The sequence below is a fragment of the Sinocyclocheilus rhinocerous genome, unplaced genomic scaffold, assembly GCF_001515625.1.
Source record: "Sinocyclocheilus rhinocerous isolate Xijiao unplaced genomic scaffold, SAMN03320098_v1.1 scaffold404, whole genome shotgun sequence".
NCBI lineage: Eukaryota > Metazoa > Chordata > Actinopteri > Cypriniformes > Cyprinidae > Sinocyclocheilus > Sinocyclocheilus rhinocerous.
Genome location: NW_015628680.1, coordinates 312002 through 336824, shown reverse-complemented (window position 1 = coordinate 336824; position 24823 = coordinate 312002). Strand labels below are relative to the sequence as shown.

General features: G+C 36.7%; 1 protein-coding gene and 1 long non-coding RNA gene across 2 annotated transcripts in view; both read left to right on the top strand.

The window, feature by feature from the left end:
- LOC107737961 (alpha-2,8-sialyltransferase 8E-like) overlaps positions 1-24823 on the top strand; it is a 34440-nt gene that overhangs the window by 8833 nt on the left and 784 nt on the right. The window lies entirely within an intron of this gene.
- On the top strand, positions 13698-22541 carry LOC107737952 (uncharacterized). The gene is made up of 3 exons (XR_001639847.1): positions 13698-13712; positions 22259-22339; positions 22424-22541. It is a non-coding gene; the product is annotated as an uncharacterized LOC107737952 (long non-coding RNA).

Here is a 24823-nt window from a genome sequence, read left to right as displayed (position 1 = left end):
CTCGCGGACGACTGTCGCGCACAAACAGAACCAAAACACAAAATCAAATCCAGGCCTGGTCCTCTCTCGTCCTTCACTATCGTCACTCCTCCTTTTATTCTTCCGGAGCTCCTCCGTGGGACTCGAGACCGGTGAGTGGCGCAGGTGTCGCGCGTTAGCATTTACTCCACCGGCCTCGCTCCGTTCCCACGGCTCTCGGCCCCGCCCCACACAAATATTCAAAGAATCACAGAAGTACTGGTATAAAAGCTTATACCCTTACGAAAATTAACCATGGTTTTACTATAGTAAAACTGTAGAAACTATGACTGTAGTAACCATGCTTGGTGCATACTTGGTTTTAAAAACCATGGTTTTGATACCATGGTTCTACTGTAGTAATATTACAGTAATCGTACCTGAGTATAACTGTAGTAACCGTGACTATAGTAACCAAGTAAGTTGTATTACATTTAACAAAAGTTGAGCTTCTGCAAAATAAAAAACAGAATAGCAAGTTAGACTTCTATGATACAGACTGTATTAAAACAGTTACATCATATCTGACAGAGAATATAAACTGTAGCATGTGTAAGAACGCTTACCTGTCCAAACAATCAAGTACTGAAGCGCAAATGGTTTTCAATCGCTCATTTACATATAAATGCTTACCCCATATGGACCTTAGAATGAGAAGAATAGATACCATATTAATACACAGCAATTATTTACTTACATGGCTACTTGCCATGTAATTAGTATATTGATTCCATAATTGCAGGGACATTTGGTGTCCAAAGTCATTTTTTTCTGCTTTTTCAAATTGTTTTGATTATTTTAATAATTTGTTACTCATTGACATGGATCACAGGATGTTATAGGCCATAACAATATAATATTTTCTGTAAAAATGTTCTGTCTTAAAGAGCTAAAAATCATGATTTCTTGTTGTCTGAATAAGTCAGTGTCAATTCTGTTACCGTCAAACTCTGTTACCAAGGTACAATGTTGACATTATGTAACAGAATAAGACAGAACAGAGCAAGAAATCATGTCCTGCTCGTGCTCGTCCATATAATGGCAGTGAACGGCAATCAGCTTTAAGAAAAAGATGCAAAAGTAAAACATAATGAACCCAAATGACTTGTGCTGTGTATTTCAAGTTTTCTGGGGACATAGTTTAGGGTTTGGTGAAAAACCATCATGTGTCTTGATCAGTCGTTTCAATACAATGACATTCACAGGGTTCCCACTCTTTCATGAACACCAGATTTAAGGACTTTTTAAATCGCCATTTATTTTATATCAAGCACCTATCAAATTCACGCCCCAGCATATGTAGCGTCATGAAAGACCTCTTACAGAACGTAACATTTGCATTAAAAATTCCAGAGTGATAATGATGTTTTGAATGTGTGGGTTTCACAAATTTAGAACGTTTTGAGCAGTCGTGTTCAAAGGAATTTAATGCAATCCATTGAAGTCAATACTGGTAATATTCAAATAAAATTTCTAAATTCCCGCCAACACGCAGTCCCACGATTTGATACATACATGTGTTTACACGGTGTTTGGTTGTACACCGATTACATTACTTGCCCGCCGCGGCACCGTATCTACTGTCACTTTGCTTTTTTTATAGAAACTGAAATTATTTAGTTCCGCTGGAAAACGTGCGCTACACTAAACTGAATGTGTCTGCTCCAAAGCCACTAGAAGGAAAGCCTGCAACCTTTAGCCAAAAAAGCCTAACGGCTAAAGCTAACGCTTCCGGTTTGCCAGTACGTGGGAAAGGAAACCAGAGGCGTTTTTTTAATGGATGTCAATGGAGGAGAGGCTTCACTACGCTGAATAAACAGCTTTTTAGAGGAAACAGCTTCTCAGGCAATGAATCGACAGCCTATCGGCTAATCTCCAACATGTTTTACACTAAACAATACTTTTGGATTGAACTATTTTTAGAGTTTACACCGAAAAAAAATGCAGTTTTATAAGAGAAGTGACTGAAGACTGATCACGGGTCGAGAGAGATGAGTGACAATGCTGGAGGATTATTTGCTGCTCAACAGATCCTGAGCTCATTGACAAATATCTGATCTTCCTTTACACAGAGCGCGCGTGATCGCGAAATCGAAAGTGAAAGTGAACAGCGAGCGCTCATTCAAAAGAGATTTAAATACTTCGCATATTGATAGCGGCTCCCTGATGTGCGGAAGTGATATACAATATTCAATAATATACTATATTTATATAATAGTCTGCGCATCAACATAGAAAGTTTTTGTTCGCGCTACCTCATCTCCACCCCCAATCATTAACGCTGTCTCGTTCTGTCACAAACTTTTTTTAATGCACATCTTTATTTTGAATAAATTTACAATGAGTTTCTTTTGTAAATATCTTTCCATCAGTTTATGTGCATTTTATTTTGTTGAAAAAAAACCTAAGCGACTGTACGAGTTACATTTTTGAGATTTTATTCTTGTGCGATATCCCAAAATGTGCAGACTAGTTTTTCAGAAAAACCTATGTGTAGGCTTAAATGCGACCCGTTTAAAATACTGTATTACTTACATTATTCCAACAGCCAAAATACATGCATAATTTTCAGAAACCCACTTCACATCTGCAATATGTCTATAGGACGTTTCCTATCAGATGTCAAATAGACGTTTAGAAGATGTCTTTAAGATGTTTATGATTTAGAATGAATGTAAAACTGACATCTTAAAACCATCTATCAGATGTTTGCACACAGCAGATGCTTTCCAGATCTTTAAAAGACGTCTTGCAGACGTACCTGTGCTATCTGAACCTTGCATTCAATCGTTTTCAAGCTCAGAACATGACAGCAGATCTGTAACGTGTACTCGAGTACCTCCGCAAAGACATTTTCAAATTACATTTGTGTGTGAGAGAATATTTTAATTTACAAAAACATTTAATCTGTCCTCGTTTCCTTTCTCGCACCTTAAGAGGGAGGAGCTAGGAAGCAAGGAAAGAAAAGAAGAATGTACAAATAATGAGGAACTGAGAAGCACCCAGACAGATAAACAAGCAAAGGTTTTTCTCATCCAAAGTTATCATGTTGTTTCAAAAGGCTTGGAATTCAGCACATGAGTCATATGTACTAATTCTATGATGATTTGTCATACCTGTAAAAGCTTGAAAATTATGGGCTTTATTGAATGCCATTACATGGAAAGAGCAGAAGTTCACCTTTTGTGTTCCACGGAAATCAAGTAAAACAGGTTTGGAACCGTATGTGACTAAAGATCACAAAATTCTCCTGAATATAGATGTTTATGAATATTTAATTTAGTAAGTTACACTGAAATTTGTTTGACAAAAGTTAGAAATGTACTTACCACTAATGCACTTGAATTGCAGAACTCACTTTTCTTCAGGTTCTATCATTCTTTTTTTCATGTGAGAGTAATTTAGACAGGTCCTTATGCAAAAAAGATTTTAGAAGCAAAAAGAGAGATATACCATATATTCATTGTATATTTACTAATGGCCTTTGACTTGACTAATTTCTCTTTACTAGTTTAACTGGCACAGGAAATAAAGATTATAAGCTAATGCTGTATAACACAGAGTTCAATATGAATCTAGATTAATTAAACACTCCCTTTTCTTATAAAATAATGACTCTTTTGAGCCGGTTCTATGAAGCAATATATTGTGCAATATATTGTAAAGCCATGCTTTACTTTACAGTGAATTTAGAACAGGTAGCTGTTGATTTTAAACCACAGCTTCCTGAGACTTCCCGAATACTGTGTGTGTGTGTGTGTGTGTGTGTGTGTCTGTGTGTGTGTGTGTGTGTGTGTGTGTGTGTATACATGTATGTGTATATATATGTTTTTTTTTTTCGCAAAGCAATGTAGTTCTGATAACAAAGTGGTTGCAATGCAACACAGATGCAGTAGCGCAGTAATACTAATGTAATGAGGTCACAAGTGTATCTACAGTAATTTACAAAGGCCTCGATCGCTGCTCAACCAATATACTTAGTCAAAAATATACTTCATATTAATTACAAATGAATGTTTGAAAAAATTACAAATACAGTCCAATACACGAAAAAATAATCATATCGAACAGAAAGAATGAAACAATTTTAAGGTGATAACAGTCACATTTATTAAAGTGCCTAAACGTATAAATATGAATAAATACACTTTAGTTAAAAAAATTTAATAAAAAGAAACTCACCGACCATAAAAAACACAAATTTCCAAGCTGGCAGTTGAGAATAATGATTACAATATTACGATAATGGAAAAATAATAATAATATAAAGATGATAATAATATAACTGTAGAAACAGATCATTACTAAAGTTTTAATAAATTAACTTCATGCATGAGCCTCCCAAATATCTTGATATATGAGATTATGGTAACTAGTTTGACTGCACAGTGACAATAAAATCCATTCTTTTAATTTTCGGGAGAGAAAGAAAGCACTTTTCTTTACAAAATCATGCTTAATTATTTCTCCCAAGGTATAAAAGTGGCAACACACATATTATAGTACAACCGTATTTAATTTTGTGCTTTATGGTTTTACTAGAAAACACAGTTAAGCTATAGGTGCATGGTTAAGTTACTATGGTTTTACTGCAAATGTTGTAGAAAACCATGGTTAATTTTGTGGTTACTATGGTTTTACTACAAAAACCATAGTTAAACCATGGTTACTGTAGTAAAACAGATATAAACACTGATGTGTACAATAGTGAGTAAATCACCTTTTGGATGTAATTTGATGCTTCATATAAAGATTTATCGATTACGTTGTTGCGCCAGTAGGTAGTGAAAAATTACTGTTAAAAATGTATTTGTCTTTGATTCATTCATTCAAGAGATTCATTCAAAACACTGATTCATCCAGTAATGAAACAAGTAAATCTTGAGTGAGTCATTGAATCATTCATTCATAAATTACATGTGATTTTGTTTAGTTGTCTAATGCTTTTTCTTCAGAATCGTGAGAGAACCATAACCTCCATTTAAAAAAATAAAGAAAGAAAGAAATCTTAAATTTGTGCAGTTCTATTCTGTGCACAAATAGCTCTTAAACGAGTCCAGTTTTTATGTAGCCTGTTGATTTTTGCTCACGATATTCAACTGCAACTAAATGTTTTGCAAAAAGAGACAGAATAAATATGTTTGATGTCTAAAATTTTAACTTCATTTTTTTAACCACATTGGAATTGAAACTGGGAACGATAAGTAGAATTGGAATCGTTAAAATTCAAACGATACCCAACCCTACGGTCTACTGACATTAAGTCTACAATAAGTAAATCACCAGCTAATAACTGCAAAGCACAGAAATATACAGAATATGGAATTTCAAACACAAAATTCTAAAAAAGGCTGTGCGCTTGTTTCACTGGCACATGATTTGGCTCATCTGTCTTGTTGTAAAATAAAACCAAAGCTTTAAATGAGAGCACTGGGGAAGCATTCGACACCTGGTTTAACTGGTTCTCCAAACATGTTTCTGTTTTTTGGTTACAGTAATAGTCCTAAAATATGCATAATTGTCTTTATGCAAATCTGTTTTTCCTTTTAATGATGGAGAGGCATGCCGTGACCTTTTCTTGACAGGCTTTGTGTGATAAAAACATTGGCAGTCACAACTTGGCAGTCACAACTTTTTTACAGTGAGGTCTTCTGTAATTGCAATTCTGCTCATTTGTAAGCATTTAAAAAACAAAACAAGCATGGTAATAAATCTGTTCTCTGATAAGTAGCATTGTTTAAACTAGTTCTCATAATGTTGCACAGTTAAACATGATCACATTTACAATAGTCACAGTCGAACAATCATCAAGCACGCTCGTGGTGCCGACACTAGTCTAGTATTAGCACACGAATTAATTTTCAAAAATTTTGTGTTTGTAGACATTAATGTAAAACAAGATTATTAAATGCATATGTGACCCTGGAGCACAAAAGCAGTGTTAAGTCGCTGGGGTATATTTGTAGCAACAGCCAACAATACATTGTATGGGTCAAAATTATCAATTTTTCTTTTATGCCAAAAATCATTAGGATATTAAGTAAAGATCATGTTCCATGAAGATATTTTGTAAATTTCCTACCGTAAATATATCAAAACTTAATTTTTGATTAGTAATATGCATTGCTAAAAACTTCATTTGAACAACTTTAAAGATGATTTTCTCAATATTTTTTGCACCCTCAGATTCCTGATTTTCATATAGTTGTATCTCGGCCAAATATTGTCCGATTCTAACAAACCACACATCAATGGAAAGCTTATTTATTCAGCTTTCAGATGATGCATAAATCTCAATTTTAAAAAAATGGACCCTTATGACTGGTTTTGTGCTCCAGGGTCACATATTGTCCATTAACGTTGCATTTTGTAAAATGATAGGCCTAGCAAGTAAACATTTTAACTGTGCTTGATTATCTTATGCTCTGTCAGTAGATATTTAGAGTGTTTATTAGAAACTCTCTGTGTTTGTGTTTGTAGATACAAAAACCTGGAGGAGGATCCGGATCTGTTGGTGGAGCGGGTCAGTGTGTACGGAAACGCCTCCCTCGTTATGCCCGCCTTTGCCTACACATTCTGCACTGAACTGTCAATCAGAGCTCTCAATGTCCTCCATCCAATCAGACCCCAGAAGCCGATGGCGTTCTTCAGCCCGTATTACCTGCAGACCCTGGGCGGTTTCTGGGAGAGGCGTGAAAAACCTGGAGCAGAATCCGGATCTGTTGGTGGAGCGGGTCAGTGTGTACGGAAACGCCTCCCTCGTTATGCCCGCCTTTGCCTACACATTCTGCACTGAACTGTCAATCAGAGCTCTCAATGTCCTCCATCCAATCAGACCCCAGAAGCCGATGGCGTTCTTCAGCCCGTATTACCTGCAGACCCTGGGCGGTTTCGGGGAGAGGCGTGGCCTGAAGCCACGCCGCCTCTCCTCGGGGTTTATGCTAATTAACACGGCGCTGGAACTGTGTGAGGACGTGCATGTGTACGGATTCTGGCCGTTTGACACCAACATGCAGGACAATCCCGTTCCGTACCACTATTACGACCTAAAAAGACCAAGCAAGCTCTACTAACTGCTAGTTGACATGTAGTTGCAAAGTTACTTACTGTTAATAGAATGTCTAAAGTGGACTATTGAAATAAAGTGTTACCAAATAATCACATTTTGTTGCTTTGCAGACTGAAATGAAGACAGACACAGTTCTTGTTTTATCCAGCTTGTTTTATGCAACTTGTAACATCCAAGTGAAAGATAAAACACCAACATGTCAGAGAAAAATAAATAAATAAAAACCAGAATCACTGAGATAGGAAAAGGATCAGCCCCTTGTGTCAGTATTTTGTTGAAGCACCTTTTCAATCTGATGGTGAGTGTTTGTGGACTGCAGTCACAGATGTTCAGTGGGGTTTCAGTCTGGACTCTGACGAGGCCATGCAAGGACATACAGCTTTTTCTCCTTTAATCACTGTGTGTCAGTTCTGCTGTGTGCTTTGGGTCATTGTCATGTTGGAAGGCAAACCTTCTTCCCATTGACAGCTTTCTGGCAGAGGGCAGCAGATTTTCCGTTTTGCCTGAAAATGCCATTTTCCTATTTGACTGTATTTTGCCCCGTCCATTTCTCCTTCTATTCTGACGAGTGCTCCAGTCCCTGCTGCAGAGAAACAGCCCATAACAGGATATCACCAAATAGAATAGAATAGAATAAAAGAGCACCAACAACGGGGAAAAAAAATAGCGTTAGCCAATCAGTTTTGATAGTTAATCGGCTGTTGTTTTTTTCAACTATCTTGTCAAATGTGTTTAAAGCATTACTGCATGTTAGGGTTGGGTGACATGACAATACACATTGTGGTGATGATATAAAGTGCGAATAGTTCAGTCAAGTGTGAACTGATTGAACTTTTTCTAAATCGTTTACATAGAAGGGTAAGCAAATATATCCGTGCAGCTTTTAGTGGGAAAACGCTGGAGTGGAAAAGAAGCGTGGACGAATGGTTGAGTAATAGAGTGTGATGTGCTTGGTGCAGTTGCACTTATTATAAGTTATAAGTTCACACGTTCGCACGTTGACAGGCAGTTTTTTGTGTGCGCGCTCCGAGAGCCTTCACTTTTGACTTAAAGGCCCTTTCACGGGACTTCAAACTTCCGCCTGCCTCTACACTTTATTCACCCTCCGGAGCCGTGTGAGGCACTTTTTATGATGGATGGATGCGCTTTATTGGACTTCTTTTGGACTATTGAAAAATATCAACCATTCACTGCCATTATAAAGCTTGGAAGAGCCAGGACGTTTTTTTAATATAACTCAGATTGGATTCATCTGAAAGAAGAAAGTCATATACACCTAGGATGGCTTGAGGGTGAGTAAATCATGGGCTAATTTCATTTTTGGGTGAACTATCTCTTTAAACCCACACAAAAGAATCAAAGAATCGTGTAAAACCCAGTAAACTTGAGATTATGACTTACGTACTGCATGAATATGATAACATATGTATAACACTAAATTGAACAATTTTTGATTTTATGATTATTGATTACAATCCTAATACAAACACTGACGAATGGTAGACCACAGCTTTTGGTTTTATTGTTAATCAAAAAAAAAAACTGAGCAAATAGTGTTAAATTCTATATAAATGAATTCTAATTATAAAATGTACATTTTAGATCAAGTTTCTAATTTGAATAAACTTTATATACAACAAAGTAAACTTTACATGAAACAAATATAAAAAGTTTTTTAATTTTTTTGTAGTTTTGTACCAAAAATAAAGTGATGGTTTTAGTACCATTTTAATATGCAATGGATTATCAAAATTAAAACAACAAAAACAACATAATATTTTCAGGAAATTATTATCTTTTATTATTATTATCTTGGAAAAAAGCTAGCAGAAAATAGTTTGTTGGGAACCATCCTCAATCTTTACCTTGGTAAGATAAGCATCTTTATTTAAAATGTTTCAAGTCTTACTACTTCTCCTTTTGTTATAATGGGAAAAAATCATACCGGGATGTATGCTAAAATTTATGGATGTGGTGCCCTACCTAGAAAATGCTTCACCAGCTGCCACTGATTTGGAATAAAAATTGGTACACAAAGTGAGAAATATGCATGAGCATCTGTTAGTTCTCAACATTCTATTGTAGACCCACCTATTTCCACTTATGCTTTTATATTGTATTAATCAATGTAATTATAAAGTCTGCACATTTTAAGAATTTGCCATAGAAGGATAATCTTTTCACATTGTTAGAAAAAAGCAAGATTCCATAAGGAATGGATTTTCCAGCTGATGAAGGAGGGGTTGTTTTTAAGAGAAACTGGTAAGCATAACAGCCTCGTATACAGTTTCACATTCTTGTGAACCACTTTTTAAGCATTTTATACCCGTCACATACTCATGTCCAACATACTCATATCCACATTGTCAAAAGATGATCTTTCAGACTTTTGCCGTTCTTGTGGAGAGAAGAATACATGCAAAAGAGAACCTGACCAATGGACCAAAGTATACATTGAGAAAGCTGGAGTAGCTGTTTTCTTGTTTCATGCCATTTTGTAACTTTTCTATGTGCTTGCTTGCTTAGATTGAATGCATGGACTGTGGGCAGACCGTCCACATCTGGAAGACATCGCCCCTGCATGCATGTAAAGACTTTACTTTTGTTTATTTAATGCTTTTGTTTTTGCATACTTTTGAAGAAAGCCTGGTACCGCAGAAACATTAGTTTTCTAATAAATTATTTTCAACCTGTCACAGTGTGCAAAAGCATTAAATAAACAAAAGTAAAGTCTTTACACCCAGAAAATGTGAAAATGGGGTTTGTCTCTAATCGAGTATGTTTCTAAATGTAAAGCGAGGGTACTCTTCTATCAGATATTTGCATCAGTGCATTGTTGCCACCATGCAGACTCCAGTCAACTGTTCGTTACCCAAAAGACTATGTATTTTTTATTTTATGCAACTTTAGAAACAATACACATTATGTATTTGATAAATGTGTTGATCATTTGGTGCAAAATGTGTAAAGGTGTAAAAAAAAGACCCTCTGCACATTTATTTATGGCTATGGTGCTTACAATGAAAAAGCATGGTGAACACTGGCTGTCAAATGCATTTGCTATTTTATTGGTTTATTTAAAACAAAGTAAAAACAACTAAATATAGGAGCAGAAGATAGGCTACCCACACATTGAGGGAGAACTTTAACACTACAAATTTATATTCATTTAAATGTAGAACTTAAATCTAAATCTTGTGGTTAAGTCAAAAAAAACTTCTGAAATTTTAAACATGTGTTTAAGTTTAATTGTCATTTTTTATTGAAGTGAACGTCTCAAGATTACGTGGGCGTGGTTTGTGAACCGTTGCCGAATGCATTAGCACAGGTATTGAGGAGACAGCACAGCTGTATCCACATTTATTAAGAATGTACCAAGTGTATTTTCTTTGCAGCTTCATAGTTCGCATCTGACAAGTCTGGTGGGAAGTAAAGTAAAATAGCTCAAGTTCAAACAGCTCTGAGGACATTTGTTAACATCCGAAGTATTTACATTCTGTATCTTTATGAATAAAATCATTTATTTTATGCCAGGCATCAGGCCAAAAGACCAATGCGACGCTCGTTTAGTGACTCACTCGTTTATGATGCTTTGCATAAAATTGCAATGTTCTTTTTCTATTCTTTTGTTTGTTTTATTTTTATTTAAAAAATGACCCTCTAACATAGCATTATCTATTCTATTTCTATTCTTTTTATTGTTTTATTTGTAATAAAAAATTACCCTCTAACACTATAGCGTTCCCTGTTCTCTTTCAATCTAATTGTTTTTCTTTTTATTTAAAAAAACAAAAAAAACAACACTTGCTCCGTGCACTGCGTTAGACTAACCGAGACCTGTCACACCACTTACATATCATTGCCCTTTTGTTGATTCTGACTGCTTCTATTGTCCTCATTTGTAAGTCGCTTTGTCTCCTAAATGACTAAATGTTGGTTATTGCTATAGGCTATATGTAACCTTCTGTGATTGAACATAAGCCGAGTCATTGCAGATTCGGCCGAGTGCATAAACTATGGTTCATTTGTGGTTACCATGGTTTAACTATAACCATGCATGTTTTTTTTTTGTTTTGTGGTAATGCCGTCTATTCAATCAATGTCTATTGATATTGCGTTCATTAAAAAGCATATGGCCAGGAGGGCAAAAAAAAACAGAGCATGGCAGTATTCTCACTGTGACCATTTGTATCGATAATCTTTCCCTTGGTGTCATCATCACAACCAATATTTTGTGTTTAAAGGCGGTCGCTCACCGGACGTGAAGTTCAGTTCAAGACCGCAATTCAAAACAGCTCATAGCCGAACATGTAAAAGTTCACTTCAAAAATTAATAAAGTGGCCTCGATAAGTTTTGAAGTTCGGTGTTTGGGGAAAAAAACGAGCAAACAGAAAGAGAAAGTGTTATATTATTATATATTATTATATATAGGCTAGACTTCATTCAAGCCACAAAAAGATAAACGCATGTAATACACAATCTTCCAGCCTAGGGGTGACGTTATGTACATTAACAACGATTTGGGACAAATATAATGTTATTTCATGTAAACTATGTGACGACGTGACCTCCTCAGAAACCCGTGGATCCACGCAAACGGGTACCGGAACGCAGACCGGCAGGATCCGGCACAAATTAAGCCCCGGTGGAGGCGGACACAGAGATTGAAGTGGCCCCCCGACGACACTTATTGTTCAATCAATGTTCTCTGAACGTTCAACTGGACACAACACCGGCATAAGCTCACCTGCTCGAGGCGAAACGCTGTCGTGCCGCCCCCGATTCACATTCACAATTAAACACGATGTTTAAAATGCATGTGAAAGACTGGAGATTTTGTTTTTTGATACAGTTGCACTAAAATAAAATCATACACGAGCATTTCACTAGTATTCACAAGTTTTCAGAATTGATTTTTCATACTGTATATATATATATATGCCTATATAGTGTATAGTAGCCTAGGCTATAGGCTACCTGAGCAAATTCTGTATATAGCCTATGATTTAGTAAGTGTATACAACCCCGGAGTGCATGGCCATCGGAAGAAATGAAAATGAATGCTTTATCTAATCACACACGATTCTGTTAATTTTATGAAAGCTATGGCCAATCAGATGAGTGATCGCTGAACCTTCAGTGCACGCGCTCGCTGACTGAATTCTGCTCTTTCGTGAATTCTCTCTCATGATCTCATCATAAACAACAAGGTTTTACAGTGTCGGCAGCCTCAGTGATTATAATGGGAGTGTTGTTTTTGTTTTGTTTTGAGAGTGCTTAAACTCCCGCTAGACTGAAGTCCGCTTACATGCACGTTCTTAAACCGATTATGCTTAATAAACCGATAATGCACTTGGTCATGTAAACGCGGTAACCCGTTTTCTTTTATCGGAGTAAGGTCATAAACGGCGTATAAGCATAAACCGGTCGCAACAGGTAGTTTTTTGCCTCTTACTCCGATTTCGCACGTAGGCTTATTGAAGTGCACATGTGTGATACGTGACAGGAACGCATCGTTAGTGCAGATTTAAGCGCATCTAGACCGAGCAAACGTCTTGCCGTAAAGAAAATAGGAAATATATCACAAAAGCAGACTTTTTCATGACTCGGAAAATGATAAAAATGTGTTCTCTTCTCGTGCAGCAGAAGTAGAAGTGGTTCAGTCACAATGCTGCGTTTATAACTGCATGAGAGGATAATATACGAGCTGTAAGTTTCCCGACATGTTGCAAGCTTAATTTAACATCACAACTGACACATGTGTGGAATGCACTGAGTCAGATACGCAAATGATTATATTTTGACGTCACTACAGGGAAATAGCCTGGTTTATTAATGAAGTCCTGTAAACGCATTGTCAGGCTACTGGTGTGCATGTAAACGGGGAAAACTGGTTATTTTCATAAGCTGATATTTGTGAGTTATCAGCTTACTGGTGTGCATGTAAACGTGCTCAGTGAAATGTTCTTTGTTCTCTTTCTTTGAGATAAAACAATTATAAAATAATTCTACCTAGAGGAAATCCTCTCAACACCAGTCTGAAAGTCACACAAAAACTCATTTGATCACGGAGACGTCTATTTGACTTCTGCATTTACTGCCAGACATACTTTTTAAATTATAATCAAATAAAAATCTTGACCAAGGGCGCAGAGCCAACTAGGCGCAGGTGTAACTATATATATGGGTGCTCCAGAAAGGGAACAAAATGTTCAAAATAATAGGTGGATCCTGTTGCGAGTGTCTGGACGTGGATTTTTTTTATCCACCTATTAATTTGGGTAGTAATTTAGAGTGTTTGCTCATCTGCAATACGTCTATAGGACTTTTCCTATCAGATGTCAAATAAACGAAAAGCATTTTCACTGACAAATTTGCACAATGCAAATGACAAGGTCTTCCTTAAACTGGTTTACAGGGCGAGTTTCGAGAAGGGCGGGGTTATGCGTGCGTCTCTCTCTCTCTCACACACACACACACACACACACACACACACACTCGTTCATGTGTCTCTCTGATGGCGTTGGCGTTTCGCCGGCGGATCTTCAGGCTGCTGATGGTCCTGATTCTCTTGCAGGGTGTGTGTGTGATGTTTTATTACACACGCAACACACACTCGTCCAGGTGAACATTTTCAATATTTTTGAATATTTTATTAATTATCGTGAATTTAAATCAGGCTCAGTGTGTATTTTAAGTCAGACTGTTATAAAGTCAGAGACTGGTTTAAGTTCATAGCTTCTAAGTGATTGGTTGTTCTCTTGTTGCTTATGTTACCACTAATAGTGTGCTTGCTGTCATTAAGTTTTTAAACAGGTAGCCTATATATTGTGGTTTAAATGTCGTCTTTAGGTCGAAATTTAATTGTAATTTTAATCAGGACAGAAATGTTTTAGATTTGCCATGTAGATTTGTACAATATAGATTGATTTGTTCCGGACCACAGCATTTGTCGAGCAAATTAAGGGACTGTCAAAAAAAGTGCATAAAAATAATAAAAAAGATATGAGTTCCAAGATTCGAAAACAGGCAAAACATCATGCAAATAAACTGTAAAGATGTGAATTAAGTGGAAAAACATTCATACATAATTTTAAACTGTGAGTATGAATATAATACAGTGGGTGTGGCAACATGAGGTCGTATGATCAGGAAGTTATATAGATTTGAATATTTGTAAAATACTCACGAAATCATATTTCCAGATCCAGTTTGTGTATGATGTGTGTCAGGACAACAATAACAAAAATCCAGATGTCCTTTCAGTCAAAATGAAGTGCCAAGTCCTTCAACAAAGCCATTGTTCTTATCGCTTTTTAGTTTGTAGAGAACTCACTGAATTCAAAATACATTTTCATTTAAAGTTTGAATCTTCAAACCCATTCAACAGAAACAGACTTTTGATTTAGATGACGAGAGACATTCTTTACGTACAAATATTTTACATAGATCAACTGAGTGACAAGAGATTGGAAAAGAAAGACCTCTAAAAGGCATGAGAACTCCTTGTGGCACTGCATGCATCAGCAAAAGATGCAAACTCTTTATAAAAAAATAATAATAATAAAAATCGTGTATTATATGCTGCATGTATGTATTGTAGGTGATCTGAGCTACAAAATTAAATACATGTATTCCACTAAGACATTCCATTTAATTACATATTTATAACAGATCTATTAATCATATAAAAGTTAAAAATTGTCTTAATCTATTTGCTAACATAAACTACACATGAAAAAAATCACGTTTTTAGTGTTTTTATGGAATAATGCACATATTTAACCAAGTTTATTGTGGATTTTGCTCTTCTGAGACACTCCCTAACTTGACGTGCCCAGGTGGGGATCGTCATGAGGACCTAAAACAATTACATCATCGAATAATAATGTTATTAATTTTGATATTATGCTTTTAAATGTGATCTGCGTGATCCATGACTGTTATGCTGCTGCATAGAAATTAATGCTGAAGAAAAGATCGAATGTCTAACGAATGTCCAACATGAAATTGACTTGACTGGACATTTTGAAGAACATTCGTAACTTAATGGGAACGTCAGCCAAACGTCCCTAGAACATATTTCTGTTAGCTGGATGAATGAGATTCTCATGAGGTTTGATCAGGAAATCAGAGCACTGCTATAATAACCCACTTCTGTTCGAATGCAATGGTGTTTGTTTTTAAATGACACTGGTGATGTGCATTTATAAGAAATATTCAGCAGCAGTCAGGTTTCTGTGCAATGAGTTTAACCTCACCGTTGCAATTTACAAAAGGATGTGTTCCTGAATCAACATTCATATCAAAGGATCAGTTGTGCAACACATTGTTACTTGACTTCCCTGCTGTGCATCCTGTTACTCAAGAAGCGCCACCCAAATCAAGTCAAGAAAAAACCCCGAAGGGATTTACTGTCTTATTCTTGGGGAAAACTCAAAACACAATTTTGGATTAGAACCATTTGACTCGGTTGAAAAGAACCTAACCCTAACCCTAACCCCAACCCTAACCCTAACCCTAACCCTACAGGCACAGCTAGAAATCATATAGTTCACCTTCAGTTGCTCGTCCCCTTTGACTTGTATAGTATTTTTTTTTCCCATGCTATGGAAGTCAATGGGGACCAGCAACTGAAGGTGAGCTATCCCTGTAAAGCCTGACATATGAGTAACATGTTTTGCAGAGTGCAATTGTACACACATTTTGTTCATTTCTTAAAACTTCACCAATGATATGTGCATTTATTCATCATTCATGAATTTATTGGGTGCAATATTCCACCCAGTATTTTTTTCCTTCATAATTTGCTGGTCAATTATATTTCAATAGACAGTATCATCAGTTATCAAGACTTTGTGCTCTGCTTGATTATTAAGGATTAGTCAAATTTGGATTTGCGTATCCATTAGTTACTTCATGTGTTCCAATCAAACACCCTTGAGGTCGGTCCTCATAGAAATGTGTGGCTTCTCTCCAGCTCAGACGATATTTGCAGCAGCCAAACAAAGAGGTGGAAAACCTGCGCCATCTGACATTTCCTTGTGTCTTTTAGCTACGAAGTTAGAATCTGGGTTGATGGGTTTTCTTACAATTCTCTTGGTTTATAAGTTTAAACACTCCAACAATTTGAAGAAATTTGTACTTTGTGAACATCCGATTTTTAACCTCTGTGTTGAATATTTTCTAAAAACATTTTCGACCTTCGCCATTATTTATTTAATTCTCACTTCTTGTGCGTTTACACAATCTCTGGTACCTTCATTGTATTATACAATATAACAAACTCTAACACAAAAACCCATGTAGTAATTGTTGCATAAATATCACATCGCAAAACTCTACCTCTGATTCATTATATTACTTTCCATACGTTCATTATTTTCAAAAACAAGCCAGTTATTAAACTTTTGTATCCAGAGGAGTCCTTATGATGTTTTCCAGAATTTCTGAGAACACAAACATAAATTATCCATTCAATATGAATAAATCTAATTATTTCTATATTTTACTTATTTGCTTACAAATGTCCATCCTTTAAGTCTTTTTGTACTTTAAATTCACAAATTCATCTTATTTCATACTCTTTACAAGAGTTCCTTCTTTTACCATTACATATATTTTAATTTCCTTAATATAGCTACTATAAATTCAAAGTCTACCAAAGCCCATAATCTCTTTTATTCATGTGTCTTCCACATACTTCTTATCAGTAATGTTTTACTATAAATTATCTTTGCCTTGTTAAACAATGCTAATTAAATATAATGGATCTCGTTGCCAAATTCAGCCACTGCTTCGGTGCAGTTAGGTGCATCAGTCATTTAAGCAGCATGACCTGTTATTCCAGCCTGGCCTCATTGTTTAAATGGAGGTATTATTATGTAACACTTACAAGCACAACACTTACATTTTTATCAAGTCAAGTCACCTTTATACAATACTGGTTGTGCCAAAGCAGTTTTACAGAGTCAAATAGTTTGTCAATGATGCAAGAAGACAATGACAGAGTATTTTTCCAGTTAAAGTCAGTTCATTGATGAGTCAGTGATGTTGATCATCCTGTTCAGTTCTCTTCAATAGTATCTGTGCAATCAGTCAACGATATCGCTGGATATTAAGTGTCCCCAACTAAGCAAGCCAGAGGAACCAAAACTCCATCGGTGACAGAATTGAGAAAAAACCTTGGGAGAAACCAGGCTCAGTCGGGGGCCAGTTCTCCTCTGACCAGACGAAACCAGCAGTTCAGTTCCAGGCTGCAGCAAAGTCAGATTGTGCAGAGGACTCAACTGGTTCCTGTGATATTGTCCCGGTGGTCGTCTGAGACAAGGTCTTTACTGGGGATCTGTCTCTCCTGGTTCTAGTAAGAACTCTAGCTGCTGCATTTTGGACCAGCTGGAGTTTGTTTATTAAGCGTGCAGAACAACCACCCAATAAAGCATTACAATAATCTAACCTTGAGGTCATGAACGCATGAATTAACATTTCTTAATTAGTATTTGACATTGAGAGAATAGGTCGTAATTTATTTGGACGTATTACAACGTTTAAAACTTTAAAATTGCTACGTATTTTAGCTAAAAAAACGTACAAAATGTCTTATATCATTAAGATATTTGTATCAGTGTGTTTTTATAATTTTATTGATAAGCAATTTAGATCTTTAGACCTCGGAACCTACCCCCAAACCTAAACCCACCGCAAATATAAAACGTAATAAACCGAAATACCATTTTAGTAACAATACAGCATTAAAAATATATTTTTATAGTCGCTAATCCCACTCCTACCTCTAAACTTAACCATAACTATCTCTTTTTTTTTTTTTTTAAAAGTACAGTATAAAGAAAAACATGACAGACAGATAAGTGCAATCACAATAATTTATTTATTGCAAAAATATCAAGCAAAAGTAATCCAAATGACGATGCGTTGCAGTCCTCTCTGGCGGAATACAGTAGTTTTGTGTGAGGAACAGAGCACGGAGAATTTAAGTTGTTAATCGCGGAAAATATTATCCAGATTATCCCGACTTCTCATTCAAACACACCTCACCAGAAACACGGCATGTCGCAATCTGTGACGCAGCAGGCGAGAGCCAATGAACGTTCGATTTCCCTGCCGTAAAGTTTCTTGAAGCGGCAATTTTTGAATTTGTAACGAGCGCGGTTATCGCTGCTTACGGTCGCAGGAAGTACAGTTGAAATACAGTTGCCAGTAGCTACTGAGTTTCCTACTGAAAGGCCGGCGGTGCATCTGTATACACACTCTCCCTGTATACCCTCACTTTCCTCACGCAGTGCATGACTGAAGAACCAGTCGTAAATTCCCAATACAGTTCCAATAACTTAGGACAGTAAAGATACTTTTCTATTGACTCTGTAAAACACAAGAAGAAAGATTTTAGTTCCTGATTACCTGTGTAAACATGCCATAGTCCTGCTGTAGATGTGGCCAAAGCAATAAACTGCAATGTCCGTAATGTAAGGAGGCCTAAGAAGTTACTACAGGAAGGACAAGAGGATCATCCTTGTAATGCCAGAACATTCCCAGAACTTGCAAGTGCTTTAGTGGGGCAACATCTCACAGCAAGAACTGGCAAATCCGGTGCAGTCCACGAGGATGAGATGCACTGTAGTATTTAAAGCAGCTGCTGGACACACAAGATAAGCCCCTTTCGCATCGGAGGAACCTTTTCATAGTTCCTAGAACTATTGGCGGAAGTACCCGGATGCTCGCGCGTTTGCACTGCAAGAACTAGGAGCGATTTTAATTCTAGGAACTCCTTTTACGAGAACTAAATTAGCTCCTACTTCAGAGTAGGGTCTAATGCTGCCTTCACGTGCTATCGGAATTATCGTAAATACGAGTTTCCTAATCGTAAATTAGACGTGAACGCCTCTCAAGTCGTATTTACTACTGGGAAATTCTGAAATAATTTTGATACCAGAGTTTACCGGGTCATAATCTTTAAACATGGTGGAGGGGACAACCATTGCTGCTGTCAATGCTGTTCTCACAACAACTACATCCCTTTGTCTTGTCACTAAAGTAGTGTATTTATAGGCTAGATATGAACGATCATTCGAAGCATATTGTATGTTTTATAAGCAGTGAAATAAGCATGTATTTGACTGAAATTCCAGAACTGTCAGCAAACTGCATGTGTAGCACGGTTAATGTTTATGATAGTCAACCAAAGGGATGCTACATTTTATTCTTTCCAACATTAAAGCACTTGAATACGACAAGCTCGTAATCACGACTTCATAAGTGGGAAATAGGACATTTCCGATAGCACGTGAAGGCAGCATAAACCCGCGCTATAGGAACTACCAGTGACGTAATTGTACGTTAAATTGGCCAAACGCATGTGGGAAAACGCTGGCACCCGCCATTTTTAAAAAGCTGGATAAACACACAACAGTTTATTATTCACGGAGCAGTTTACAGTAGGCTACACCGACTCCATTATCACGAAACCCAGTATATACATCAAAAACACAGCTCCGATCACGGTGTCCTCCATCCTTTTGTTGTTTACGTTGTTGAATGCTGCGCTTAAATGACGTTTCTGTCCACCGGCTTACATCACTTCTGAGTTCCTCTTGGTGGTGCGAATGAAACCAGGAAAACGGCCCGGGGGAACCTAAAGTTCCTGTGGAACTACATGACTGGCTAGTTCCTATAACTTAGTTCCTAGAACTCTGCGGTGCGAAAGGGGCTATACTAACTGCTACTTTTGAGACTGACCCTGTTTGTTCAGGGACTCAATTCATTTCTGTACATCCAACATTTAAAAAGAAAACAACGGTTTTTGTCTTGTTGAATCTTGTCCATACCAATATTTACACCTTAAGAAATTTGCTGGACAAAAAAGGGTAACACTTTATTTTGATAGTCCACTTTAGGCAGTTTACTAACAGTAAGTAACTTTGCAACTACGTGTCAACTAGCAGTCATTAGAGTATTAGTAGACTGTCTGCTTAATATCTGCCAACACTTTATTTTGATGGGTCCACAACATACAACATACTGACTATGAGAAACTTTGCAAGTATATGTTAACCTATTCTACTAACCCTAAACCTAACCTAACAGTCTACTCTGAGGGTTAGTAGACATGTAGTTGCAAATTAATGAGAATTAGATGACATGTAGTTGCAAAGTTACTTATAGTTAGTAGAATGTCTAAAGTGGACTATCAAAATAAAGTGTAAGCCAAAAAAGTAGTTAAAAGTTAGAGGATGTTTCTTTTTAAATTCTTTTTAAGACTTTTTTTTAATGTAGAACCTTGTTAATTGTATTAAACATTTGGTACAGCCATGTTACTGTACTTGTGTTGTCATGGATGTAATAATTTGTCCATTACTTGAATGTCAAGATTAATGCAGTGACGTTACTTAAAAGGGAATTTACAACTGGTTTTTCAGTCATCCACTGCGTGAGGAAAGTGAGTCGCCCGCTGAGGAAATGTTATTCATTTTAAGGGTTTAAAGTGTAGTCTTGTTTAACATTGTGTGTTCTTTGAAACGAGTTGGCAGCAGAAATCACACAGAACAGAACGAAATGTTATTTCACATTAAGTAAATGAGTAAACTTCATTTACTAATGCAATTGAAAACATAATTCCATTGATTTGACAACTGAATACAATATAATAAAATGTTAATGCTGCGATTTCAGTACTCATAAGGATTCATTGGTAGTTGTTCAATTATATTATGTTATAGTAAATATGTCTTTTTTTACGTTAACAGTAGTTTTGGCTGCTTTCTTCACTCTTCTACTAATTTATTGTCCAATTTCTCTGCTACGGTTTATTCAGTCTTTACAGTTTCTACCGTGGCCAGGAATCGACCAATCAATGCCCCGCGTTGGGCGCCATGTTTACGGGTGTGTACTTTGATCTTAACACCTTTAACTTTATTATTTATTATTCTCAGGTTAGGTAAAGTAAGTCAAGTCTGGCCTACATTATAAGCTTTTCAGATTGCTTTCAACTTGGTCAGAAGACTCCTTTGGGGTTTGTTCTTACTCAGAGTTTTAAAACACTATACATCAAAACCTTGGTAGGCAGTTTTTGTAATCATTTAAATTTCTTTAAATTGGTCGTTTCTTTTTATAATAAACAAAATATAAAGGCAAATAATTCTCAACCACTTAAGTATAAAATACAATGATCAGCGTTTCCCTGTGCTGACGGTATAAGTATGCAAATCAGCAATCAACTCATCAGTTTCTAATACTCAAGTCATCTTCTTGACATAAGTTGGCATTTTCCCAAAATTTCATGTGTTTTTGTTTTGTATCGTATCTGATAAATCAGGCTTTTACGGCTCATATAATCTAATACAGTGAGGATATGGAGGAAAAACAGCTCAGCTTTATTCAGAGACTCAGAGCTAAAAATATGAATTTGCTGCAGATGCTGATATTTCTATGATGAGATACTGATGCTTGTGCTGTAAATCAGTGAGATCTTTCTAACAGTGCAGCAGATACTGAAAATGATCTAAATATCAGTGGTCGCTCTATATCTCCAGTAACATTATTACATTATGTAAAGGAAGAGTTCACTTTTAATTGTATGGAAAAGAGCAGCTCGGATATTCTGCTAAATGTTTATTTCATATATATTATATATTCGTTTTTATATCTCCAATAACATGTCCTTAGTAAGATGAGATTGAAATGCTCCAAACATATAATGCAGTGATTGAGAGCTGAAGAAATAAAGGCTCCTCCTCAGAAGATGTGGGATGTTCTGGAGGCTTGTGAAGATCATTCCTCCGCTGAGGAACAGTGAAAGTAAAGCTTCTGGAAACAAACGCTCCTCAAAAGATCCTGAGGATCAGATTAGAAGCTCTAAAACATGATTGATGGAGAATCAAGTAAAGCTGAGCTGCTTCAGTCCAGTAAGTGTTCATCTGGAGATATTACTGCAGTTATTCTGACGCTTACTTGATCAAAACCAGTCAAGATCTGACATGAGAAGCTCCAGCTACAGTTACACTAAAAGAGCTCTGACTGGATTAACGACTCTAAACAGAAGGCATGCAGTATAGATTGAGCGTGACAGCAGATTATGTCGATCATTTAGTGCCTTAGAAATTCAATCAAATGGAAATATGATACAGTAGCTTTGAAAACGTTGTTCTTTCTTTCAGAGATGGGATGACGGACGCTCTTCGGCAGATGCACTGCGCTAAACTCAGACGCAAGTTTTCCATTATCAAACCGGCCAAAAGGTGCGTGAGAATCAAAGATGAAGCAGCGACGTTTCCGTTTCAGAGCACTGATAACATAATTCAATGTCCTTGTTTCCTTCTCAGTGTAAATCTGCAGAGCTTCACGCGGGGGCTATCAGATTTCATGAGCTGCCCGTACAGATCAAACACAACCGAGCGAGAGGTGAACAGGTTTGTGCCTCTTTTTTGCCTTTGGCAGATGCTTTTGTCCAAATTTATGAAGTTGTTGTGAGTGATGAAAGTTGAACCACAGGAACAATTTGATGCCTCACATTCCTTTGTTAATGTCATAGCATGACCTTTAAAGGTAAAAAAAAATTCCAGGACGAACGAGGCAAGACAGAACCTACAAAAGAAAAATACACAACGTAATTAACAGTGGTGTATGCAAGTGAGACAAACAACCAGTCAGAATCCTAAAACAATCACTACTAACCCAGTTTCTTTGAGGCCTAATCCCTAATCTCCGACATCCACACAACAAAAGAACAAGAATATTACATCGAAAGTAAACGGTAACCGTGCAAAACACAGTCTATTACCACAAAGAAATTTACAATATGAAAACACATCAATAAAATAAAACAAACTCACTATAAATACTACACATCATTTAAAAACATAAGCAGCCTTAATACTAAACACAATGCCTCTAACATCTGTTATTTTTCGACTGTGACGCTCAGTAACAGGCAATAATCCAGCCACAGCGCTAAAAACAGAAGAGAATAACATCATTAAAACATGCTCAGAACTACATTAAATCACAAAACGGTGCATCATATGCTCAGTTCTCGACGAAGCTCCAGCAGTATTTATTTCATATTTTAAGATCGAGTTTGATATTGTAGACAGAAATATTCAGATCTTCTCAAATGATGCAGACTATCTTAGATGTTAGATTCATGAAACCCTGACATAATCCTGATCCTACACAATATTCCCTTTATCATTTTTGAGTGTAGTTAGTGTAAGATTGTGCACAGAAACCTAAAATGTTTACGATAACTATTGGTACATGGGTTGCGAACACAATTTTTATGTGTACTTTGAATATTTTGACAAATTTGATGCATTCAAGAGAATCATATTCTAAAATCTTAGTAACGCATTTTACTTTATTTAACGCATCCATGACGCATAACACTGCAGACGTTTCCTTACAATCAGCATGTGCGGCTTTATCATTTCTGTGTGTTTATATCTGATTAGATTCATGAGATGAATGTGGCAGCTTTTCAAAAAAACCATTATTGTTCAGAGTCAGTGTGTTTAACGAGACGAGCTGTTAAAAACAGTTCAAACAATAAATCTTTGAATGCTGAGATCATTTTAACAGAGATGACATTTATAAAGCTGCTGAATGCTAATAAACTTTCTGTGTGTGTGTGTGTTTGTGTGTGTGTGTGTGTGTGTGTGTGAATGTGTGTGTGTGTGTGTGTTGTGTGTGTGTGTGTGTTTATGGCAGATTGAGGCTGCAGTTTTGCTGTAACGCCACAGGATCATTATTCCTCACCAAACAAAACACAGCCATCAATCAGGCCATCCCATATGAGACAAGCGCAACAAAAACATACAAAATGAACGCAGCCATTCACAGCATGCTGCCTGAGGTGTGTTATTAATACATGTTTCTAACTCTTTAAGCTATCTCTTTGTTTAAATGTTTATGCTCTTATTCAGAGTTGTCCTCTGAATGTGACACAACCTATCAAACTATTCAAGCCCTATAAGGTGTGTAGATTACACATCCTCTTTCTCACGGACATGAAATCCCGGCCAGCATTTCTGAATTGCCTAAACGACTGAAAAGTAGTTTGACTAACAGCATGCAGGCATTGTATATAATCAACCACGCGTGGCGTGCGAGAAGGCGGGATCTACAGAGAACAGTCAAAGCAATGCAAATATGTGTAGGTATGATGTACGAGGACTCACACACCAAACATGCTGTACTTATTAACATGTTTCGTTTTGTTTTTAAATAAACTGCTTCCAAATTTTTGTTTTCATTCATTTCTATATACCACAGACATTGGTAACTACATAAGAACGTTTGCGGTGTGATTGTGTGCAGTTTACGCTCTACAACAAAACGTCTTAATATTGTGAAGTTTTGTTCATCACAGACCTTATTTTACACATGAGTTGAAAAACCCATAAAAATACGTAGGAAAATTTTGAGGGAACTCATGGTGAAGTAGTCTTCTGGGTTTGACGTGACCTCTGCGGCACTCTTTTGGAACACAAAGCCAAAACCCAGACAAAACCCGAATACTGGGGCAATATAGAAACTCTGGACAGGTTACATTCGGGAAAAAGAGGATGTGTGTTCACCTTATCAAATGAAATCACCTTATCAAAAAATCCTTGGTCTTATCTGTGTGTGTGTGTGTGTGTGTGTGTGTGTGCATGTGTGTGTTTGTGTGTGTTTATTTGTGTGTGTGTGTGTGTGTGAGTGTTCGTGTGCGTGTTTGTGTGTGT